General features: G+C 37.2%; 1 long non-coding RNA gene across 3 annotated transcripts; it reads right to left on the bottom strand.

The window, feature by feature from the left end:
- Positions 1 to 8146: 8146 nt before the first annotated feature.
- On the bottom strand, positions 8147 to 9862 carry LOC108867886. Of its 3 annotated transcripts, XR_007251258.1 has the most exons (4): positions 9614 to 9862; positions 8801 to 8843; positions 8509 to 8605; positions 8147 to 8332 (listed from the first exon to the last, which is right to left on the bottom strand). It is a non-coding gene; the product is annotated as an uncharacterized LOC108867886 (long non-coding RNA). The 3 variants fall into 3 exon arrangements; XR_001953872.2 differs by lacking the exon at positions 8147 to 8332 and having other exon boundaries at positions 8477 to 8605; XR_007251257.1 differs by lacking the exon at positions 8147 to 8332 and having other exon boundaries at positions 8477 to 8843.
- Between the last annotated feature and the right edge of the window lie 16093 nt (positions 9863 to 25955).

Below are 25955 nucleotides of genomic sequence, written 5' to 3' on the forward strand. Positions count from 1 at the left end.
AGTATGTGCTAGATTAACAAAATCATCAGATGCAATGTTATCTTCCTTGTAAATATGAAATAAAATTTACTAGACTTTCTTATACTAAAATATGAATTTCCAGCTTTCAGAATTGGTCTAGCAGCCGTGGATATCTTTTTTTTTTCATTTAATTACATATGCAATTACAGGTTTACAATTTGGGCTAAAGCTCTCTCTCTGTTGCTATAGAAACCCAATCCTAGATCTGATTTCAGCCACCGCTCCTTACTTTTGCTCGGGGTCGGCGGTAGCCCACTACCCACTCCCTTCCATTTCCTCTACCCCTTCTGTCTAATCCTCCCCTCTTACTGCATCCTAACCCTTCTTCCTTCCCCCTTTCCAGTCTTCCTTTCCAAATCCAACTTCTCCTCCTTATCTGTTCCTTTTTAGTTTATGCGTTGCTTTACTTTTGGCCCTTGTTTCAACTTTCCTTGAGCTTTTGTCCAATTCCTTTGAGTTTTGTCTCAGTCCCTTCTCTTGCTTTGATGCTACTTTCTGTTGCACATCCTTAACCACCAACCACTGCTACTCGGTCCAAGTGCTTCTCCTCGGCGGCGCACTTGAGTTTTGGGTGGCTGTTAAAGTGTTTTTAGTAATATTGGGTAGGATTATGCTAGCACTCACTGTGTGTGTGGCTCGTCATCCCCATTTTCTGTTCATCTGACTTGATAATGGTTGTGGTTTCCTCTCCAATTAATTCTAGAGTTTTTGTTGTTTTCAGCAGCTGCCTCCTTTTGGGTCTTTCTTTTGTTTTCTTTTTTTTGTTAGGCTTGTATTTTGGTTGTCGGCTGCCTTTTGAGTTACCTTTTTCTTATACTAGTCTTTTTATTTAATGGGAGTAACTTAGTATGACCACAAAAAAAATTACATATGCAATTAATCCGATAGGCACATGTGGGATGTTATTATGAAAAAGAAAAGCTTCGATACAATTAGTAGTAGAACCAATCAGTGTAAGTTGTGTTTAATTATATCTGATTTATGACGTGGGATTTTTACATTATTCACCATAATCTATACTCTAGTTAATTGCTAAAAATTCATATTATAAAGAAATTCTTACCTAAGAATGGAGGTAGCGCTAAAGTGGCAATAACTAGCAGGTCGATCAAATGTATTTCCTTTGGAAGGTTGAGGAACCGGCTAACTAATCTTTTATATAAAGGAAAACTAATGAAAAAATGTTTGAAAACTTTGAGTTTTAACGATAAGGACAAAATAAAGGGTAAAGTGAATAGTACCAGAATTGACTTTTTAGTGTATACATATGGTTTTTCGTTAAAGTGAACAGTACTGAGAGTTTTTTGTTAAAGTTCTCTTTATATAATGGGCCTTCAAGTGCGAAGATACTATATGAGAACTATGAACCCATCTGTCAATAGAGCCCGAATAATTTATGCTAGCCTTCAGTCACCCGAGGGACGTTTTGATATAGGTGTCTCGTCCTTGAATTTTTTAGACTAAATATACATTCCTTTTAAAAATTTGATCAAACATTTTCCTAAAATTTGAGTTATTAATTTTAGTTTTTCACATAAGTTCAATTTTGTATAGAATTTTAGTTTTTCACGGCTTCTCCTAGGCATTTCGTTTTGTCTTTTTTTTTTCCTTTACCTATTATCCATATATCTATGCATTTATTATCCATCTCTATGCATTTTTTTTTATTGTTTGTTATAATTTTTTTTTTCTGTGAATATAGTAGAATATTTATAAAAAAATTGTCAGATTTGATTAGTTGAAAAGACGCAGCACATAATAAAGATTTGTTTGATTATATAGGTACGTTTAGTTACCTATTATACAGACACATCTAGTATTATAGTGGATTTGATTTTTTATATTTCTCGGTACATTTAGAATGTAAATGTACCAAAAGGGTTATCTAGATAGAGACATTTGGTTTTGTGGTACATTTGATATTTTTTTGTACATTTGATTTTTTGGTACATTTGGAATCTAAATGTACCAAAGGGGTTACTGGACAATGGGTACATTTGGTTTTATGGTACATTTAAAATTTTGGTACATTTGGTTTCTTGATACATTTGAATTCTAGACATACCAAAATGGTTACATAACAATGGGTACGTTTGGTTTTATGGTACATTTGGATTTTTGGTACATTTGGTTTCTCTGTACATTTGAAATCTAAACATACCAAAAGTCTGTTCTCAAATGTATCCTAAGTTTTAAGTATATATATTTTTTATATATCTATACGTGAAATTTAATAAGTTAATGTAGTTTTCTTAGGGAAAAAAAAAATGTATTGAAGACCTTTTATTGAGACGTTTTTAATAGAAAGAGAACTTTTTTATTTTATTTTTTAATATTGATAATGAGGAAATGAAGAATTAGTTAATTAATTTTTTATTTTATTTTATTAAAAAATGTCATTTAATGCGTAGAAGGGGATTGACGTAATTAAATTTCTATATTATAGGAAATTAGTGCTAAGCTATCTTATGCCTCTATATAAATGCATTTAAATTAATGACATGAAAATTAAATAAATAGAAAGTTATTGAGGTGACAACCGGTCAAAGCACCTTAATCAAATTTTTAAAAGGAATAAATGTTTAATCTAAAAACTATAGAAAAATTATAGGGGATTCTAATTTTCTCTTATTATTATTGTTTTTTTTTTTCTTAATTATTTTTGTAATATCTTTGGTTCAGAGTAGTTTCTGGTTTCTCATGCCAACAACCCTAGTATTGCCCAGCTAGTAGCAGTAGCTGCAGCACTATCCTCCATAAGAGGGAATTTATTCATCAAAAGGTATAGTCCGAAACAAGATATATTAGACAACCAACTAGACCATCTTCAATCAAACATGAAGATCAGGAAACAAAAGTGCATGCATAGCAAGAAGATGCGTTGCCCGATTACATTCACGATCGAAAGAGTGACAATGAGTGAGTCCTAGCCTCCATAAGCAAATCGCCATCGTCATCCCAGAAAGTCTTATGAACTTTGAAGGCAAGAGACCACAGATTTTTCATCCATCTCACGTATCGAGGAGTCCCAAAGAAGCATGCAAGGACCTCAGAAGCTTGTGGAGAAAAATTACCAAAAACAGCTTTAGCAATGACCACGGTTAATTCACCCTCTGAATTGCGAACAACCACCCCTAGTCCCCCCTAATATTCTACTGAGAATTACCTTTGCATCAACATTCAATTTGACAGCTGGAGCAGAAGGTTCTGTATACAACTCCACACCACGAGGGACAAATTGATGTTCAATTGTATTTGCTTGCTTATATTATTGGAAGTGCTTTTGAAACCCAAAAGCCCTTTTAATTTTGTTTACCAAACACTATCAGAAGCGTATTTAGTTTCCTGGAAGGCTGATTTGGTAATAAAAGCTCAAAATTCAAGCTAATAAAAATATTATTTAGATCTAAAATTCTATGTGAAATAAAGCACTGATTATTCTCTAGGCATATCCGTCTATCTGATCTTTTTATGTTCAAACTTATGCAATTGGAATGAAAAGAGTAATACAACCTCATATACGATTGGTTTTTACAAACTATGATCATGTTCTTGTTCTCCTTCACAAATGGTGCTTAGCAACCAATTACCCCTTCCATATGTCAATACCTGATCATCATCATGATTAATATCAACAGCAGCGACAAGCCTACCCTCCAAGCATTCTTGCAGGATCACAAGGCCTAGCTCCTCGAAATTTCGACCACTGTTATTCATGTCCACCTGCGCCATCAGCTCCTTGAGTTGCCTGGTAGTCATACGCACCTTAACTCTCAAACTGTTTGAGGATGTTCTATGACCGGTTAATCCTGGATCTTCAGCTGAGTGCAACCCCTTGCCTCTCCCAATCCAATTTCCCATTTTTCCTTTCGAGCTCTATTTTTTTAAATGAAATAAAGGATTAAACAAAATCAGCTCTTCAGAATAGGATAATGTAGGGCGTGAAGCGCAGCTTCTCAAGCTGTAATTTTCCTTCTTTCTTTCTTTGTCACTTGTGGGTGTTGATACTAACGAGTAGATGTGGATATCTTTTGAAGCTGGTTTAATAAAAGCAACTTGATCTGCTTGAAGCACACATCTCATCTCACCACAAGATATACATGTTTGTTAGAACGTAGCTAGAATATTCTATCAAAGCTGATAACTTTTGGTCAATTAGCAGCAGCAGAATTTTGGACATTTTTGTATTGGTCTTTTGATATTTCTGGCTTATAGTGGATTTTATAATCGTCCGATTATTCTTGTGCATTGTTTTATAGTTAATCATTGTAACATGGTTCATGTGTTTAAATATGTCCCACCATTTAAGGTTGAAAACTTTGACTCTACTTTAATAACTTGACATTCTCTTTATTTGACATTCGGTTACGAGTTCATACATAGGATCATTAATCGTGTCAATTTGGTGATCCAATAGCTAGCTGAGGTTGTGTATATTCGGGGTTAGAAATAGCATTGTAGGGTCGTTTTAGGATGTGAATGGCTTTTTCTCATGTCAACAACATTCATGGACTCAACGTTTGATTCTTCGGTTGACATAGAATATCATAAAAAAAATGTTGCATGTCATGAACAACATTACTAAAGCTTTTACACTTGGAAGCACAGTTATTAATTTACTGATATAGCTTGATCGAATATTTATGGAAATGATGACTATCTACACTTCGGTTCTTCTTTGTGACATTTTGGACTAATTCTTTATTGTTTACGTAATTTTACTTTCCTATATAATAGTGCATGATTGATTTGAAATGACATTGTTGATATTTCCGTCCATTTAGTGATGATAAGTAATCATTAGTTGTATACAACAAAAGATAAGATTAGGAAATAAAAACCGGCACAAACACCATAAAGGGGTATGTGCAATTATCACATAGAGAACGAGACTCTTCTTTCTTTAATTTTGATTGATGAGCTCAATACGATATTGTAGTCACAGTACCAGGCATTCAGATCGAACGTATTCCCACATGATTCACAACTATCTGTTGCATGTTTGTTGAGCCTCGTTCTAGAATCTAGTCATTGTGATGATAAGACTTTTTAGCATTATACCATATAAGCTGCCACAGTCATCGTTTTCTTTAGTAGCTCGTTGTATTAGAAACCGTATAGGAATATGAAACCCCGTCCGCCTACATGCAGTATCAATGCTTTTGGCGTCCCTCTAGGTGGTGCACGAGAACCATGTGTCGACATCATCAAAGTCACTCCCGTATCCACAATCTTGTGTCGAAGAAAAATTGAATCTTGTACCTATTTATAAGATATGGGATATATTTTATATTATCAATTAATTTTAGAGTAATGCTACATTTAATATCTATTTGTATCATCTTTTTAATAAAGCACTCATGTGGGTCTCATCTCAATTAGAAAGATGGTACAAATAGATGGTAAGAGTAGCATTTTTGTTAATTTTATGACATTTCAAATTTCTTTGTCAGTTTATTGTTTCAGACCAAGTTGGCTTATGTCTAAAGACCAAAGACCACAAGTGCTCTACATTACCTAATTTGTGTTGCCCATATGTTAGGCTTAAAAATTTGTCACATGTGAAACGGCGTGTTGAGAGTGAATTCCACATTAGAGAAATATGAGACCTTACATGTGATTAAAAGGAATTGACAAAGAAAGTTGAAAGGAACTTACAACTTGGAATACCCCTACAAGATCGTGAGGGTAGAAGGCAAAGGAACTTAAAACTTGGAGCGCATGGATGGAACTCCGATCACCAACATGTAGAACATCGCCAAATTCAGACGATAGTATGCTTAAAAACGCCACCATCTACGCATAGAAAAGTCCCTAGAAAACTCATCTCCTTATCACCTCATCATGGGCTTCTCGTCAAAGATGATCCCAATGACAATTTTTATTTTATTTTATTTTATATTTTATATTGTATCATCTTTAACCAATTGCACCAGTGATTTCATATTCTTGGAGATATATAGGCAGTCATTTTCGGTCATTCACGTCCTCTTTGCAAACATCTATTTTTCTTCAATAATATAATTCTTAGAGCTATGCTACATGTTTGTTCGTTCTTTCTCTTTTACTATGCATGGAATACCCAAAAGTTTCTTAAATAACATACTGCTGTGAATCTTCGTATGATTGCAAGTCTAAAAATTCAAAGTGAATAGTGTTAGAGGAGTCTCTTTTAGCCCATTCCTTATTTTTTGGTTAGCAACTTGGGAGGCTCGACCTAAATTAACTGCGGCTACGATTAGCAGGCTACAGGCATGAAGACATGGCCCTTGACTCGGAAGTCCAATACACCATCCAACTTTCAGAAAGATGATACAACCTAAGGGTGGCGAGTTATGACATTTAAAAATGGGTTCTACGCCATTCGAGGGAATGATCAAAATCGTGATTTAGGAATCATTCAAGGAGTGGCTCTAAGCCCTGACCCTGAGTACGATAACCTTTATCCCGGACCAACGTACTAAGCTAAGTACATTATACAACACCATGTCTTTAGCAGGTCTAAAGAGACATTTAGACTAGGAAATCCTTAAGAATTCGAGCCTCGATACGCAGAAATGCCTTAACCAAGCCAGCTAAGTGTAGTCCAATCGAAAATGTTCAGTTCCAATGCATAAGGTTTGACAAAAGAATCCTACAGGTGTTTCTGACCTACATGTAAGCGACCAAGTCCTTAACAAACTTTTGTTTAAGATTCTTTGGGGGAAACAAACCTTCACCCTTGGTTTGCTAATTTCCACAATGATATTCTGAAGCCGACTCGGTCAGGATCAACTCTTATGAGGGTTGACTGTCGCCAGAAGCTTTGCTTCACTGAAGAGTGAAGAGGGCTCTAATGAAGAACTCATTAAATAATCTCAACACCCTTCTAAAGCTTTATGCTAAGACTGCGAGTAGGGTGCTGCCGATACTTTAGTAAGTAATGAATGCAATGAAACACATCAAGATAAACAAGGTTGATTATTGAAATGTTATAGCTTATCTCTATTCCATTTGACTTTGCTTAAGAGGGATAGATACATATGTGATAAGAGCTTTTGGCAATGAATCCTAATCATTAAAAGCTCAAAATGAGAATTGAGTTTGGGAACTGAGGTGTGAGAAGGATGGAACCATGGCGAAAGCTAGAGGGAAGGATTTGAAAAAGTCAAGCCAAGGCTGGGCTATTTAAAGATGAATTGATAGGAGATCTCACTGTTGAATTCGAAGAGTTTTGCCTAGAGATTCATGTGTCGAAGGTTGACGTTGCTCGGCGATACAAAGGGAATGTCAAAAGTTCGCAAAGAACGAAGTCAAGATGCCCTGTGTCTAAAGAAAGAAAACAATACATATTCTAACTTACTTTGAAAAACATGGTCTCTAGGTAACTCCTTATACTTAAGAGGAACAAGTCATTTCAGATGCTTAGTTAGAGGCAATTGTGGGACCATAATTTTTCAGGACCGGAGTAAGGCAAACAATAATAGGTTTACCTCAGAAGTCTGGTCATGGACTCAACAGGCTCTTTTGTGGAGATGACTAAACGGATTTGTGATGCCACCATAATTCTATTTCGGGAGTAGTGGGTGAAGTCCGACGACTTCATTGAGATAGACTGTGCCTGTTCTTCAAGATTCGAGAACTTAATCTAGCAAAAAATTAGCAGGTTCCTTATAATCTTAGAGTCCTTACTATCTAAAGATTGGCATGCACCGTAAGTAAACTCCTATGATGATTCAATATCTACTTCCTAGATATCCTCTAGGATTCTTACAATTTAACAAAGATTCTACTATCCTAAAAGGTCATCTTCTCGATTGGTATAAATACACCGTTCTAGGATTCGTATATGGTAACATAATCTCTACTAGCGGTGGGCATGGGCCAGGCCCAATTTTGAAGGGATCGGACCGGACCGGACTCTGGTTTAAAAGAGAGGAGCCGGGCTGGGGATAACATATTCTAATAGAGGAATTGGACCTAACCCGGCCCGGTTGAAAAGGGTCGGTTCGGGCTGGGTCACAAAAAAGAAAAACTAAAATTTGCACAGATTCACTACCAGTGCAGTGTGCAGATTTTACAATTTGCACAAATTCACTCCCTGCACAGATTCACATCCAATCCAAACATTACAAAATCCAACATCCAAGTCCATAAATTAACAATACATCCCAAATAACAACATTACATTGTCTAACATCGTTCGATGCATTAAATCCAAGACATTCAAAATAACATCCAAAAGACATCTAAAGATCAAATCAACATACAAAATATCCAAGAGTTCGAGATATCCAAATTCCGATAGCACATATTAATTTTTTTACAACAACTGCACAGCAGCACAGATTGAAGAGAAAAAAAAAAACAGGAGCTGCACAAATTGCACAGGTTGAACACAAATCACACAGCACAGATTGAACACAAATCACATAGAACACTAGGCAAGCATAATAACCAAATTAGAAAAAGAAACTGAAAAAAAGATGTATGATATTAGAGATATACCTGAATAACTGTTTATTGTGGCTAACCCTTGCAGTATCTTGCAACTTAAATTCAACTCACTTGTCAGGATTAAGTGTTGAAAACACAGGAAACACATCTATTGAGCACGTTTCCATAACTTAAGCTTCAAATAATAAGTTTCTAATATTTAAAAACAAAACCATGTTGATGATACAAACAAAAGCCTTTCATTTAAATATTTCGACTTCTCGAAAGTCCAACCAACTTTCTTATTGTAATGGTCATGTTCTGTATGTGTTTGCATCGGATGTGCAGTAAGAGAGAGACTCACCAACTTTTGGGCTAGCTTGTTCTTTGATTTCGTCTAGATAAACCTGTGAAAAAATACGAGTGTTAATTTTTAAACAGAAACTAAACTCTTATTGACAAATGAGTTACTAGTACAGGCAGATCATCTAATATAACCTATACCAAAATGAGCAGGAAAACAACGAACGACTTTTTATCTCATTAGGAAGCTCATATTCCAAAATGTTACGAAAATTTCACTTAGAAAGGAACATACATGCCTAAAATGAAACACCATCAACTTCGATATTCACCTCACAATCACATAACCTTTAGCCTTAAAAAAAACCAAATGATCAAATTTCAACAATGAGAAACAAAGATAATCCAACAATAAGGTATATGATCACGTACGAAGATATAGATTATCCTGGGGTTTTTTACATTTTTGAAGCTATAAGATGCAAACATGTACTTGGTCTTAATACTAACTGATGATGAATGTCACAAACACAACACAATTTAAGCAACGAAACCGTTTTACCAAACACAAACCACCTTAAGCTTGAACAATCCCATTACTTTTCTTTTGTGAAAGTAGGAAACACAAAAGAAAGTTGAATACGAACCCATTAGCCAACAAATATATAACAAATAAATCAACATACAAAATCCAAATTAGATATACAGAAGCACACAGACAACCACAAACCCAGCCCTATAATTTATAAATTATAAATAAACAAACAATCTGATTAAAACTCAGATGACTGAACAATCTGATTAAAACCACATTACTTCACATATAAATGAACAATCTAATCAAAACCCAGATGAAATGAGCGGGAGAAATTACCAAATCCGGTGAGGAATAGTAGCAGAGGTAGGAGATTTATTCGGAGACAGCTGCAACAGCTCCGAAAGGAATACGAAAGTTGGACTTCGATTGTACACAGACGACCATAAACCCGTCCCTATGATGTCGCGACGGCGGTGTTGTCGTCAAGGAGGAGAGAAGGAGAATCGAGAAGATGGGTGGGGACGACGCATGCTTGACAGCAAGAGAGAATTGAGTTTGAGGTCTCGTCTTTGGTGACAAAGTCGAGGACTCAAGATGAGAGAGAGAGAGAGAGAGAGAGTAAAACTAACGGTTCGGATTGGATGGTAGCTTATTCTTCAATCTCGTCTGTCCATTGTAATTACAAACGGGCCAGTTTGGGTACCCATTTTTCTATGCTTTTAGAATCGGCCCGCCTCTAAATTTTCAAAGCCCCGCCCCCGGTTCTCTTTTTAAAAATTAGGAATCAACCCGTACTCATCCCGAACCTTGATTACCCGTCCCAACCCACTGTTCCTATACTCGTTTGCCCACCCATAATCTCTACATACTTATTATCTTACCCACTGCTTGAGTCATAATATTTCTTACTAACTTAACCATCCGAGAGCCTTTGATCGGTACACTCCTCCGGTCTTTGGCTTGATTATGGCTGTTTGTTCTTGTACAAATAACTTGGATTGTGCATCTTCACCTCTTATGGTGGTGCGTGAATTTAGTTCTAACAATAATAACTTTTATTTTTTTAACCATTTAGTTGTTTAGCAGATGCTTAAGAAAATAAGGAGATAACAAGAGGTTGTCTCCATAATGAAAAGTACAATTTTAATAGGCCTTCATGTGAACTACTTCGTTAATTCGGCTGAAAAGGTTCATATTATTGTCTCGACGAGCATCAATAAATTACATTCGACTACACAAGCCGATCCTCCAGGTTGTAAAGGTGTTGGTTCGGTGATTAGCTAGAGACATGTTTAATTTCCTTAACCATTCAATATGCAGGCCGAAGCTCAAGGAAATCGGGGGAGGGGGCCAATGTTTGGACATGATTTTTACACTATCGACCCATATGTTTGGAGCCGTTAGAATGAAAGAAGATTAAGATGAATTTTAATAATCATGGTATTATCTGAAGATTTATTGGCAATTATCTTGAAAGTGCGGGCATAATTAAGGAGTCTTAGAGATTGAGATGGCATCGGGTTTTATAATATCAATATAAGGCTTGACTGGCAATGGTAAAATTATCATTTTTTTTTTTTTTTTTTTGTTTTTTTTTTGTTTTTTTGTTTTTTTTTTTTTTTTGAACCAAACGATATTATCTATACTAAGGGGAATGAGGTAGGCTTAGCCTCACATTGAACTAGCAATAATATGATTCAAATTTGTCTTTGACGAGAATCGAACCTAAAACCTCTTATTTACAAGTGAAGAGGAATACCACTAGACAGTATCTTGATAGTTTGTTTAGGAAATTATCAAGAAAAAGCCGAATGTCAACATAATATTGAAGATAATTACAAAAGTTAGTCTGTACGTGATAATATAGATTTGACAGCAAATTGCATTAAGATAATTGAAAAAAAGTTGGATTGGCAATGAGGAACTAGAAGGTGATTTCAAGTATGAATGAGGATTCTTTCCGGATTCTTTTTGTGAAGATTTCGATGATTATTTAATCGTGTCAGCTCATCGTATATCGTGCAGTCAGTTTTTGTTAGGTACTCTTTATGTTCAATTTTAAATAAAAAAATTTATAATAATTTTTTTATTGCACGATATACGATAAATGAACACGATTGGAGGATTTCCAGAATCCTCACAAAGAGAATTCGGAGAGGATCCTTATTCTTTTGACTATATCAAGATAATATCCAATGAATTGTAATGCGACACTCTACAATACGACTTAGGCATTAAGGAATTTGCTCCTATAAATACAGGAGGGTTTGCAATGTGGAAATGATGGGGTATTCGAATGTCTTTAATGTGGCTTGAGTCTATAGTGGAATGATTCGATCACAGTGGAAGTAATGGAATCCTTGAAACACTTTATTGATGCTAGATTCACTTTCAACGACTCCCACAGTGTGCATCAATTTATGGGAGTTTATGGAACTTCATACCGAGCAGAAAAAAGATGAGTTTTAGCGAGGGATGATTCGGAATTTTTCCCCAGAGAGTATCCCCTGGTTATGTGGTGGTGATTTTAATGAGTTTTTATAGGATTGGAAAAAATTGGGTGGAGCGGAAGTGAGATACAATATAACTCAGTACTTATAGGACTTCATGAGTAAAATGGAGGTCATGGATTTGGGTTTCAATGAACCGCTATTCACGTGGAGAGGGATGAGAAATGGGCAACTAGTTGAAGCTCATCTTGATCAAGGTCTAGTTAATAGACATTGGCAATCATTATGGCCAAATACCATGGCCACTCATGGCACAATGTTGGGATCTGACCATTGCCCAATTTTGGTCCACTGTGAGCCGAATGAGGTAAGAAGGAATTTTTTTTTCTTTTTTTTTTTTTTTTTTTTTTGGCACTTTGAGGCTTTCTAGGAAAAGGAATCTAATTGCTGTGAGGTGGTAAAAGGGAGTTGGAAGGTGTGGCAGAATGAAGATAGTATGGATAGCTGGCATCAGAAGATCAATGATTGCCGTGATAAGTTGGTAAGATGAAGCAAAGGAAAATTCAAACAAAGGGGTAGACAAATTGAGGAGATGATGGAGAAACTTAGGTTCCTTCAAGAATATTTTGGGGGGAGGGGGTAGTGGGTTCGCTTGGACTATGCTATGTATGAATGATCTTTTATTTTTTATAGGAGATCTTGGTCCTTTATGAGATCGAAGTGCTTATGAAGAAGGTGGATTGGCTATGGAGTCAAGAAGAGAGTTTCTGGCAACAAAGGTCGAGAATAAAATGGCTACAAAAAGGGGATGCTAATACTTTGTTCTTCCATCAATCCACCATGCAAAGACGAAGGCAGAACAAAGTAGTTTCTCTCAAGGCTGATAGCGGGGAATGGGTGGACAACCCACAAGTGGTCTGATGTATCATTGACAGCCATTTCATCAATATGTTTACTTCAGTGGGGCAGAGGGAGTGGCATTTGGCAGTAGATTGCGTCACCTCCAAAGTTACTGCGGAGATGAACGAGACCCTCACCGTTCTGGTTTCGATGAAGGAAATTAAGCAAGCAGCTTTAGAGATGTATGAAAGCCCCGGGTCCTGATGGTTTTTCAGGGTATATTCTTTCACTCTTACTGGGATATCATTGTAAAAGATGTGAATGAGTTAATTGAAGACTTGATGAATGGTAGACAGAACCCCATCCGTCTAAATGCTACTCATGTGGTGTTGATCCCCAAGGTGCAAAACCCGGAAAATGTAAATCTATTCCGCCCTATTAGCTTGTGTAACTATTCATACAAGATTCTTTCAAAGCTGATGGCAAACCGGCTAAGGCTTCTTTTGCCGACTTTATTTTCCACAACTCAAAATGTGTTTGTAGCCGAAAGACAAATTCAAGATAACATTGGTATAGCGCATGAGATCTTCCACTTTCTCAAGCTAAGGAAAACAAAAAGGAAATTCGAACTTGGAGTCAAGTTGGATATGCATAAAGTGTATGATCGTGTTGAATGGGATTTCTTAATGGTGGTGATAGAGAAAATGGGTTTTGATAGTAGGTGGAGAAATCTCATTATGGCATGTATATCTTTGGTGAACTTTGCCGTTCTCCTCAATTGTTAATCCGACTCCAAATTTGCTTCTTCACAAGGCCTTTGGCAGGGAGACCCTCTGTCCCCTTATTTTTATTGGTAAGTGAGGTATTATCACTACTTATGTAGCAGGCAAGTGAGACGGAGAAAATAAAAGGAGTGCAAATGAGCCACAACGGTCCGGTCATATCGTATTTATTTTTTGCGGATGATACTCTAATTTTCTTGAAGGCGGAGAAGGATAATTGAAGAAATCTTGTCCGATTACTTGATGAGTATTGCTTCGCATCGGGCCAGCAAGTTAATTTGCATTAGTCAGATGTGTTCTTTGGAAAAAAATGTACCAACGGTTTTGGTGGATGAATTAACTGGTATTTTGGGAATAGAAAAGGTGGAAGACCCGAGGGTGTACCTGGGAGTTCTGGCTATTTGGGGCCGGTCAAAGAAATGTAAATTGGCCTATGTGAAGGGGCAACTATTGGGGAAAATTCAAGGGTATCAACTGCTGGGAGAAAGATGTTGATCAAGGTTATGGCATAAGCTATTCCAGCATATTTGATGAACCTGTTTAAATACCCCATAACATTCTGCAAGGAGTTATAGATGCTATGATAGTTGATTTTTGGTGGGGACAAAAAGAAGAACATCGGATCCATTGGGTTTCTAAAGATAATCTGTGCAGGTCAAGCAGATGGAGGGCTTGGGTTCATAAATTTTGTGGATTTTAATGATGCCCTTTTGGCGAAGCAACGCTGGAGATAATTTTCGAGCCAAATTCCAAATAGGTTGAGGTCCTTAAAGCACAATATTTTCTTAATTGTTTGTTCCTGACTGCGAAACGGGGTGGAAGAGCATCGTGGGCTTGGTTTAGCCTCCTAGCTGGACGAGACATATTGCTTGGGGGTGCACATTGGTAGATTATGAATGGTAGAGATGTGCGAGTTTGGATTGACAAGGGGAATTTTTCTGTCAAATCTGGATACCATTAGGCTATTTCGAAGAGACCAACTCGTGGAAGCCCCGGCCTGTCATCCTCTACTTCTATTCCCAACTCTCTTTGGAAAGTAATTTGGAAACTACAAACAACACCGAAAATTCGGTGTTTCATGTGGAAATCCCTTCACTCGGCCATTGCAACCATGGAGAATTTACTCAAGTAGAGATTGGCTCAATCACCTGTATGCCCATTATATAATAGTAATGAGGAGTCAGTCGAGCACCTATTCATCCTTTGTCCTTGGGTTGAATTAGTTTGGTTTGACGGTCATTTCAATTTCCAACATGGCAAGAGCCTTCATTGAAGCTTATTGCTCAACATCCCTGCGCTCGATAACCCAGCAGCTGATGTGGTATTATGGACTCCACCTTGTCTGGAGTTCATAAAAATCAATGTCGATGCTAGTTAGATGCCAAGTTTGAGATCTGGTTTTGCAGGTGTGGTTGCGCGGAATATGGAAGTGAGTCTCCTGGTAGCATGTAGATACGATATCAACGCAAATAATGCAGCTATGGTGGAAGCAAAGGCGATTCTCCATGGATGTGAGTTGGGTATTTCCCGAGGTTGGACTTCCGTGATTATTGAGTCCGATTCGTTGGAATCTATTGTTGGGCTCAGGAATATGCCAACTCTGGGCAATTGGGAAGCCTTCCCCATTCTTATGAAATGTAAAAGACTGGGGGACACCTTCCAAGTTTGTCGTTAGTCTTGGACTCCAAGATCGACCAATCGTGCGGCAGACTTCTTAGCGTCTAGACAGTGTAGGGAGATGTGTGATGTTATTTGGGTTGATCAACCTCCATCTTTCCTTGTTCATGTACTTTGTAATGATGGACTCCCATGCCCTCCCTAAATCCCCCGGTAGTGTGAGTGGTGATGTTTTTAGCATTTGATGCGGCGTTATCTATTCTTGGACCACTCACACTACTACTTGTTCATGTTGTTTTTTGGCTGTTTGCCTTGCTGTAGGCTTTCTATGTATCATTCTGGCATCTTTGCCCTGGTTTTATGGAATCCGGTTTACCAAAAAAAAAAAAAAAAACAAAAAAAAAAAGACCTTTCTTCATCTTCAATTGAGTCAGTGCACATCTCTATACCTTCCAACCATATTTCCCATTTCCCCCTATACATAGCTCTAAACATTCTTACATTGATCTCTGTTTGTGTGTGTGTGGGTACGAAAAGTGAACTGAATAAATATTGAGTCCATTTACATCACAAGAAGAAGTGCATGGTTTTCGCCGGCAGGTTGACGTAGTTAGCTATAGCTAGCGAGAAGATGACTACACCAAAAGCTGAAAAATTCTTCATCAACTATCAATGCCCAGCAGCCCTCGAATTGTAAATTTTAGTTAGGACGGCCCTGCTCATGCGTTTAAACAGAAACTAAGGAACTCCTCAAGCGTTTTATAATGTTTCACACCTCCAAAGACTGAAAATTACACTTCATGTATCGATTTTTCTTTTTCCAAACTTTAGTCACCCTTAATTTGTTTTTCATGATTTTTTATTACCTGTTAAAATTGTTAGAATAAATGTTTCGGGAATGGTGCATTCTCATGGAATAACGCCCATGAAATTTAAACTCAAAACCTACTCCACAAAAATGAGAAACTTTCAGCATGGGAGTAACATGCAAATGAATTTAAACAGTGTAGCAAATGTACTCATATTATAATAGAACAAGCATGCGGCGATGAACTTATATGTTGGGGTATAAAGTTTCTTCAATAAATTTAGAGCATCTCCAATGAAGATTCTAAATGGAGTTTCTATGACCATATAGTTGCTAAATATGAGGACAAAATGTTTCTAATGAACTGGAATTAAAGTTCTCATTGTATCTCAATATATAAAGACTCGTTGGATACCTCAAATAAATTCTTAAATATAAGAACCGTATATAAAGACTAAAAGAGTGGGCTCTATGTTGATTTTGAGTGGAAATGCTTACTCGGCACGAGAAATTTTTCAAGGAGCCGGGAACTCCACCTAAGCATCGATAGCAGGTAGACCCAAGCAATAAGAAATGGACACATGACTTTTAGCATTTTTCATTTAAGTAGATATGAACACGTAACCGCAAAGCAAAAAGACTTCCGTCAAACTTCAAGCATTCACCACCTCTCTCCTTCCCACCGTATATGGCGTCGCCGGACCCACTCCCACATCCCGATGGCATCACCGGAATATAAAGCTTCTCCGGCTTCTTCCTCTTCAGCCGCATCACCGAACACCCCAGAGCCGAACGTGACCACCCGCTCGGCGGCTCCGGGATCCGAATTCGAAAAACTATGTCAATTGCCGCCGACAATGGCATACCTGCCCGACCTAAGTTTTCGTCCTCTCTCCGATGGCTTTTCACCGCCCTTCTATGGAAACATCAATTCATCAGTTGAGAAATTAAAGGAAAGAAAAAAACTCCATTTTCTTAGAAGTTCAATGCAATCGGCCATGTATTCCCAAAAAAGTGTGAAAAAGCCAGAAAAGAGAAATCTGGAATTACCAATAAAAAATAAAAAATTGGAGCAGACAACTATAGGGAATTGAGACGATATAGACGGAGACCATGACGACGGTACCAAAGCCTTATCTGTTCAGTTATCGAGCCCACCGTTTCGAGGTTAGAGAGATATTATTTTAATTGAAAAAGAAAGCAGAGCAGGTGTCTATCTGCAATTGGATCGGTACTCCAAGTCAGCTTGGGTACCGGTTACCCCACAACATCTTTAAAAAATTTCATTTTTATATTTTATGTACTATTTTATTTCAATATAATACATTCGTTACATTTTCTATCTATTGATCCGTTAAAAGCTGACGTGGCAGTAGTAAACCCCATTACACGTTAGCCCATGCCTTCCAAATCTTGGACATGTAAATATTCATCAGCCACGTCAAATGTGTTGAAAGAGTTGTAGAAGGTTATGGAAAGGGATAATGGCAGTTTATGGGATCTCGACATGCCGATGCCGAGGATCCTCGACAGATTGATTAGATCCGTTCCCGGCAACCCACTTCCGTTGCGCCTCACCCGTGGTAGTAGACTTTATAGGCGCAAGAAAATCGTCTTCTGGCAACACACTTCCCATTTCATCCCTTCTGTTGGGCAGATTTGGGATTTCAAAATTTTGAATTTCAGGGTTGGAATTAAAATACCATATGGGTGTGAAGAAGTTTCTACACCAGAGTAAAAGTGAAGGGCGAAGCAGCAACCGCGGAGTCCCATCCTCCTAGACTTCGCCGGAATCAGAGAAGCGGCCGCAACTGGTCTTTCTTTGAATCGACAATCATTCTCCGCTTTGAGGCGTTCCACTGCATTCATCCCCCACACCACTGCATTCATCCCCCATAACTCCCTGAAAAATAAATAAATAAATAAATCCCCAAACCACGATTCAAAGTCTCAAGCTTTTCACTTCAATGGGGTTTGTCACTTGCTTGTTTCTCCAATCCAGTTTTTCCATGGCAGCAACTTCAAATCCCTTTTAGGTCCAAACCCCACAATCCCTTTAGCACCATGAAATTTCCATTTATCAACCAAATCCCATTTTCCTAACCAAATTCCAAACACCCAATTTCTCACTTTCATTCATATTGAAACACTTGTCAGCGAAATCCCAGATGAAAATCTCATATGCTTCCCAAATCCCACTTCCCAAATGCCAAAATCTGTAGAAAATCAGGATGAACCCAACACGTAGAGCATTAAGATTTGCATTCCAATTTATTTCTGGCCGCATTTAGCAGCCCCAATCAACCCTCTTCCGATCTCTTCATTCTTTCCATGAACTGCTGGGTCCGCACACTATTCAGCATTCTCCTTCTCATTGTGTTCGCCGCCACGTTGAGCTGTCAGAATGTGTGAGATTTGCAGGGAGGAAGAAAGTTGCATGAGGAAGAAGAGGTTGAAGTTCTATAGAGCAGCGGAAGAAGCTTCCCAAACCCAGATGGGATTATTGGTTGCAGAAAAACACAGAAGAGATGGGATGAAGTGTAAGAAGAGTAGGCTTGACGTCTTGGTCACGGCAGTAACCATGGTCTGCGTTTTCCGGTGAGAACCAGCTGGATAGCTGGTTACCAAGTTTGAAGGGGTGGTTTATAATTTATATTTTAGTCCATGTGGACAAATTTGACTGCAACATCAGCAAAAATGTGAGACCCACAGTTGACACATCATTATTTTAACGGTCAAACTAATAGATTAACTAACGGATGTATGTAATTGAAATGAAATAATAGTAAATATATGTAATTGAAATGTTTTAAAGATGTTGTATGAGGTTGCAATTGACCTCAAACAAACCTAAGAGGGTAAAAAGTAATATACCCTAGTTTTTTGGTTTTATCAATGAACAATACTCCAACAAAATGAACAATAATTTTTTGATATTTTAGTCCTACATTTAGGGATTATACTAAAAGGACTTTTCATTGCGGACAATATTCTTTTAGAGACTTGAATATTCCTTTAAAGCCTTTAAATGAGTCTTGGAAGTTGGTGATAGGAGTCCCTAAACATGTAGTGATGAACTTATATTTGCTGCTTGTATTGTAGGTTCTTATTTTTTTAGGTCTTATTTTAGAGGGATTTGGTCTTCTGTCCTCCCTCTTTTTCTTGTATTTTTTTTTAAGAGGGATAAGGTTTATGTCTCAATTCTTTTTCTTGTATTTTCTTTTTCTAGAGGGATAAAGTTTATGTCATCCCCTCTTTTCCTGTATTTTATTTTTCTTGCTTTATAAGATGTAAGGTTTATGTCTCCTATGACTAAGTGTAATTTTTTTCTTATAAATAAAATTTCCTCGTACCACTGGTTCTAAAATAAAATTCTCCAATAAAACGGAAACTAAATACCCATTAAAAAAGGGCCTACTTATGAATACACAAAACTCCAAAGGGGCATTTGTTTGCCCTCATTAGTTTTCACTGGACTAGATTGGATTAAATAGTAGTCTAGTCCATTTTTGTTGCCTTTCAAGACTGGGACAAATGAGGGCTCGCCTCAACTAAAGATCTCACTAGATTTGAACTTCACAAACCATGGGACTACCTAAAACCTTCGCTTTTTCATGCTCTCTGGTCGCGTTCTCTCTCTACTCGTGTTCTCTCTTTGCTCTCTGTTTGCATCCTCTTCCTCTCCTTACTTTGAACCCAAAATCACGAACAAGACCTCATATTTGAACCTCAATCGGAGAACCCCATAAGCTTCGTCGTCGATTCACCTCAGACTCGACCTTGATTTTCAGCAGCACAGGCTTCGAGCTCTATCCTTCTTGACATTATTGACTGGTTCATCTTCAACGAGTACCTTGTCGACTAAGTCATCTCTGTCATCTACTTTGCTTTTTGAGGTTTTATAGAAAAACCCAGAAAAATATCAAGTATGTTATAGAATTCTCTCTCTCTCTCTCTCTCTCTCTCTCTCTTTGTATCATAATTTTTGTTTTGAAATTCATCTTTTTATTTTTATTCTTTAAAATTTATCTATGAATTTGGTGTTAAAATTTGTGTAAACTGTTGCCGTTGTGTTATGGTTGTTTAGCAAAACGGGTATAACTGTTGGATTTGGCATTAAATCAACATGCCTAAACTAAAACAAGAATCAAACAAGGATTAGGATATCTTGGACGCAAGATATTTGAATTTGTGTTTCCTAGTTGGTTTGGGATTTGGTTTTAGTATATGATTTGGTTTCCTATACTCTAGGGACTTTGTGTAAACCTATGACATCTATTAGTATAAATGGATGGATGTGGGATAAAGTTTTGTGTGTCAAAGTTGTGAGAGGCATAAGTTTATACTTGAGAACACTTTGTGTTTGTGAGTTTGTATTTGTTAGTAATCAATAAAGCTTCCGCTGTTAGAAAGGTACTCCTATATTGGAGGAACTTTGAAATCATTGTGTTTTGTTTATTACTTGATTGGTTTTTGGTTTAGTTTACAACAAGTGGTATCAAGAGCTTAGGTTCTTACGTGGGTTGTGACTATCAAGCAATGACGAAGATTGGTGATTCTACCAGTGGTGATGATGTTGAAGAAAAGTCTAGCACTAGTGGAACCAAGACGATGGTTCAGAGTGCTAGGTTTGAAATTGAGAAATTTGATGGAATGAACAACTTTGCTATGTGGCAATGTGAGGTTCGAGATGTCCTCAAACATGCTGTTTTCAATGAAAAAAGAAGAATGGAAAAGATTGAATGCTCATGCATGTTTTATAATTCAACGATGTTTGGGAAAACAATAGAAGTATGGTGTGATGAACATAATTTCTACGAAAGAATTATGGGTTGCATTGGTGACAAAATATATGAAGAAGAGTGTAGAGAATCGAATGCATCTCAAGAGCAAGTTGTACAGGTTCCAGTACAAAGAGGGCACGAAGATGATTGACCATATAGAAGAGTTTAACAAGCTTCTAGCTGAACTGGAAAATCTTGAAGAGATAATCAAAGATGAAGACAAGGCCTTGATCTTGATGAACTCATTGCCTAAATCCTATGAGCCTTTCGTGACTACTTGGTTTTATGGCAGGGAAACAATTAAGTATGATGAAATCTCAAGTGCTCTTATGAATCATGAGGTAAGAAACCTTGATAGACAAGAAAGGAATAGCTCTGAAGCTTTGACGGTGAGAGGGAGATCAAAAGAAAGAAAGGTTCGTGCAGGAAAAATAGTAGGTCTCGTACTAGAGGAATCTCAAAGAATATGAAGTTCTTGGACAAAGATGAGCGTGCTTTTTGTCATGAAAAAAAAAACACTGGAAGAAGGATTGCCCTAAAATCAAAGAAAAGACTAGAAAAAAGAAGGATGACTTAGAAGCAAATATGGTTGAAGTTGAGAATGAGGAATTTGTCTATGCCCTAACTGCATCGAGCACTGTGGATTATATGAAAGAGTGGGTGCTCAACACAGGTTGTACCCATCACGTGACTTCTCAAAGACATTGGTTTTCAAGCTTCAAAGTTATGAATGGAACTGTGTATATGGGAGATGATAACCCATGTACAACTCAAGGAATTAGAAGCATCAGGATCATGCATCATGATGGTGTAATTCGAGAATTGCATGGTGTAAGGTGCATCCTAAATTTGAAGAAAAATTTGATCTCATTAGGCACTCTCAAGTCACAAGGCTACAAGTTTTAATCTGATAACAATGTGATCAAAGTTGCTAAAGGAGCACTTGTCATAATGAAAGGGTCTTAGAATGGCTTACTTTATATGCTACAAGGAAAAACTTTCTTACAAGGAAAGACTTTGGAAAATGAAGTGGTTATGGTAGCTGATGAAGTGCAAAGTGATAAAAGTGACTTGTCTACATTATGGCACATGAGGTTGGGACATGTAGGAGAAAAAGCATTGCAAGGATTGATCAAGCAAAGGTGTTTAAAAGGAGCAAAAACTGGAAAGATAGAGTTTTGTGAGCACTGCGTTCTTGGCAAACAAACAAAGGTGAAATTTGGCTCAGTTGTTAATCAAACGAAAAGGATTTTGGACTATGTTCACTCTGATGTTTGGGGGCCTATAAAGAATGCTTCTTTAGGTGGAAAAAGATGGGTTGTATCTTTTATTGATGACTACTCTCTCACATCATAGATATATATGATGAAACGAAAAGACGAGGTTCTTGACATCTTCCTGGAATGGAAGAACATGGTGGATAACAAGACTGGAAAGAAGATTAAGATACTGAGAAGTGACAATGAAGGGGAATATACCTCTAATCATTTCTTCAAAGTGTGTAAAAAGGAAGGGATTACTCGGCATTTCAGTGTTAGACATACTCCATAGCAGAATGAGATTACAGAGAGACTAAATAGGACCTTGCTCAAGAAAGTTTGTTGCATGCTATCTCAAGCTAAGTTGCCAAAGAGATTTTGGGCATAAGCTTTTAGCTATGCATGTCATGTGCTTAATTGACTACCATCAACAACATTGGAGGGTAGAACACCTATTGAAGTATGGTCTGGAGAACCAATTTAGGACTATGACAAGCTACAAGTGTTTGGATGCATTGCCTACTTTCATGTGAAGGAAAATAAACTGGATCCACGATCCAAGAAAGCTGTCTTTATGGGATTCAATAGTGGTGTGAAAAGCTTCAGACTTTGGTGTCTCAAGTTTAACATGATTATAGTAAGTAGAGATGTGACACTCGATGAAAGTAATTGTGAATTCACAGCCAAGTAAAGAAGTTGTGGAAGAAGAAAGACAAGGTGATCAACTTGAATATGAAGAGAGTGATCACAAAGAAGAAACACCATCAGAGGAATTAAAGATACAAGACGATTGTATAGCCAAAAGGAAGGGAAAAATAGACATATCCTTACCTGCGAGATATAAAGATTGCATGGCCTACATGGTATATGCATTGCCAATAATTGAGGCTAAAATTCCCACTAATTTTGAAGAAGCAGCAAATAATGAAGAAGAGAGTAAATGACATGATGTAATGGACAATGAAATGCTCTCCCTTCATAAGAATAAGACTTGGGAATTGGTGGAGCCGCCTAGAGGAAAGAAAGCAATTGCCTGCAAATGGGTTTATGCAAAGAAGGATGAAGTGGATGACAAGAGCTTGGTAAGATTTAAAGCTAGGTTAGTGGCTAAAAGATATGCTTAGAAAGAGGGAATAGATTACAATGAGATTTTTTCTCCTGTGGTTAAGCACTCATCCATACAAATATTGCTTGCTCTAGTTGCACAATTCAACCTTGAATTGGTACAACTAGACTTGAAGACTGCATTCCTTCATGGTAATTTGGATGAAGAGATTTATATGAGACAACCCGAGGAGTATCAAGTGAACGACAAAGAAAGATTGGTTTGTAAGCTTAGAAAATCTCTTTATGGTTTGAAACAGTCGCCCAGGCAATGATATTTAAGATTTGACAAGTTTATGAAGGGTTAAGACTATACAAGAAGTCACTATGATCACTGTGTTTATCACAAGAAGTTGAAAGATGGTTTGTTCGTGTATTGGTTAATCTATGTGGATGACATGCTCATAGCCTCAAGCAATATTTTAGACATAGAAAAGTTGAAGGAGCAAATGAGAAGGGAGTTAATGAAGGATCTTAGTGAAGCCAAGGAAATATTGGGAATGGAGATCACAAAGGATAGACAAAAATGTTTGGTGTGTTTGTCTCAGAAGTAATATCTTGAGAAGTTACAAAAGTTTGGAGTAACAAAAGACACTAAGCCTTTAGGAACTCTATTAGGTGCTCACTTCAAGTTGAGCAGTTAACAATGTCCCAAAACTGATGAAGAAAAGATGAAGATGGATGGTATTCCATATGCTAATTTGGTTGGAGGATTAATGTATGCTATGGTGTGTACTTATCTTGATATTGCACATGTAGCTGGAATTGTTAGTAGATTCATGCATAATCTTGGAAGAGATCATTGGAATGCTGCTAAGTGGATACTAAGGTATTTACAGGGAACAAAGGACAAAGGTATTTTTTTTGAAAGATGTGATGAAGGAATTGATAAGTTCTCAGTTGGATATGTGGGCTCAGACTTTGCTGGAGACTTGGACAAGAGGAGATCGACGACTGGGTATGTGTTTACTATGGCAAATGGTCCTATGTACTAGAGATCAATATTACAACCAACGGTGGCACTATCAACCACATAAGCGGAATACATAGCGATCGTTGAAGCTATCAAAGAAGCAATGTGGACTTTGAGGTTGTTAGGAGACTTGGGTGTAGAACAATACAAATTGGATGTATATTGTGACAGCCAAAGTGCCATTTATTTGGCCAGATATTAGGTACATCATACTAAGACTAAGCAAATTGATGTACGATATCATTTTGTGAGAGAAGTGGTAGCTGAAGGTGAGATTCGTCTAAAAAAGGTTGCTACAAAAGATAATCTAGCTGATATGTTGACAAAGGTGGTTAATATAGCTAAGTTTGAGCACTGCTTGGATTTGGTGCAATTGAAGCAAGTTTGATTTTGCGATATGTTGGAGCAACAAAAGTTGTTTGATGCCTCGTTATGGATTTCATGCCAAGGTGTAGATTGTTGGATTTGGTATTAAATCAACTTGCCTAAACTAAAACAAGAATCAAACAAGGATTAGGATATCTTAGGTTCAAGATATTTTGGATTTGTGTTTCCTTGTTGGTTTGTGATTTGGTTTTAGTATAGGATTTGGTTTCCTATATTCTAGGGACTTTATGTAAACCTATGACATCTATTAGTATAAATAGATGGATGTGGATAGAGTTTTGTGTTTCCTTGAGGGTTATACTTGAGAACACTCTGTGTTTGTGAGTTCTCTTGTATTTGTTGGTAATCAATAAAGCTTTCGTTGTTAGAGGGGTACTCCTATATTGGAGGAACTCTGAAATTGTTGTGTTTTGTTTATTACTTGATTGGTTTTTGGTTTAGTTTACAACAATAACCCTTAAAAGATTTGCAGTTTCTACAAATTTGTTTTAGCAAAATCGGTATATATTTTGATATGCTTACATATTCATGGCCACATTGTTATTAGTGATTATTGTTAGCTCAACATTTCTTCACATCATTCGGTTTGCTTCTGTCTTGTATCCATTCTTAGGACCCAGCTTGTTTCATGTACAAAATATGCTACTGTATTTGCTACCGCTCCAGATCTCACGCTTTCGTGTAATTGTAGCCAATGGAGGAATATAAGAAATTTTTGTAGGGCCACTGTTCTCTAGTTCAGTGAGAGGTACAATTGATTGTGTAAAAGCTGCATTATGCACTATATGCATCTAGAATCTTAAAATTGATTTAAATTAAATATCAATAACACATCGACATCAATTGAGCTGTCCTTGATGGCATTTGTTTAACTTTAGTGTTCATAAATGACACTCAAAATCTTTATCTGCCAAATTATTGTTCACTGCTCATGTGCTATAGTTGACATCTGTATATAGGAGTCGACAAGTAGCTCTCTATGGTTCCCTTTCTGGCTAGATCCTATAATATATGGCCATCTGTGGAAAAGGAAGAATTAACAACTGATGAAAATGGCCTCGGGTTCAAGAGGCATGATATGCTTGCACCCTTCATGGCTGGGTGGCAAAGTACTGATTTTCATCATTTGATTATAGAAAAGGCTGAGGATAGCTATGTTTATGACAACAATGGGAAGAAGTATCATGATGCATCAAAAGTTTGATCTCCCAACTCTATTTGTATTGCACATTGATTGCCCACATTATTGGTGCCATCACCTTCCAGTTGAGATAGAAGAGTTCTCTACGAGATTACCAACAATTGGAAAAATCTTATCTTAAAGAGGGACTATAGACAATTGTTGCATTCCTTGTTGTGAAGAAATATGACATTTTATAATTGCAGATAAGCTAATCCGTGCGTATGGAAGGCTTGGCAACGTGTATGGGTGTGACAAATACAACATTAAACCAGACCTTGTATTTGTGGCAAAGGCTCTTTCTTCTGCATATATGCCAATCAACATTGTTCTTATGAGCCCAGAAGTTTCAGATGTCATACACTCTCAGCAGCAAACTTGGTTCTTTTTCTCATGGGTTTACATATTGTGGACACCTCGTAGCTTGTGCAGTTGCAATTGAAACACTCAAGATCTACATAAGGCACTAAAGAATATGTGCACGAACTTAAGTT

The sequence above is a fragment of a genome, unplaced genomic scaffold (assembly GCF_019419815.1).
Source record: "Pyrus x bretschneideri cultivar Hongxiangsu unplaced genomic scaffold, Pyrus_bretschneideri_v1 Contig4, whole genome shotgun sequence".
Taxonomy (NCBI): domain Eukaryota; kingdom Viridiplantae; phylum Streptophyta; class Magnoliopsida; order Rosales; family Rosaceae; genus Pyrus; species Pyrus x bretschneideri.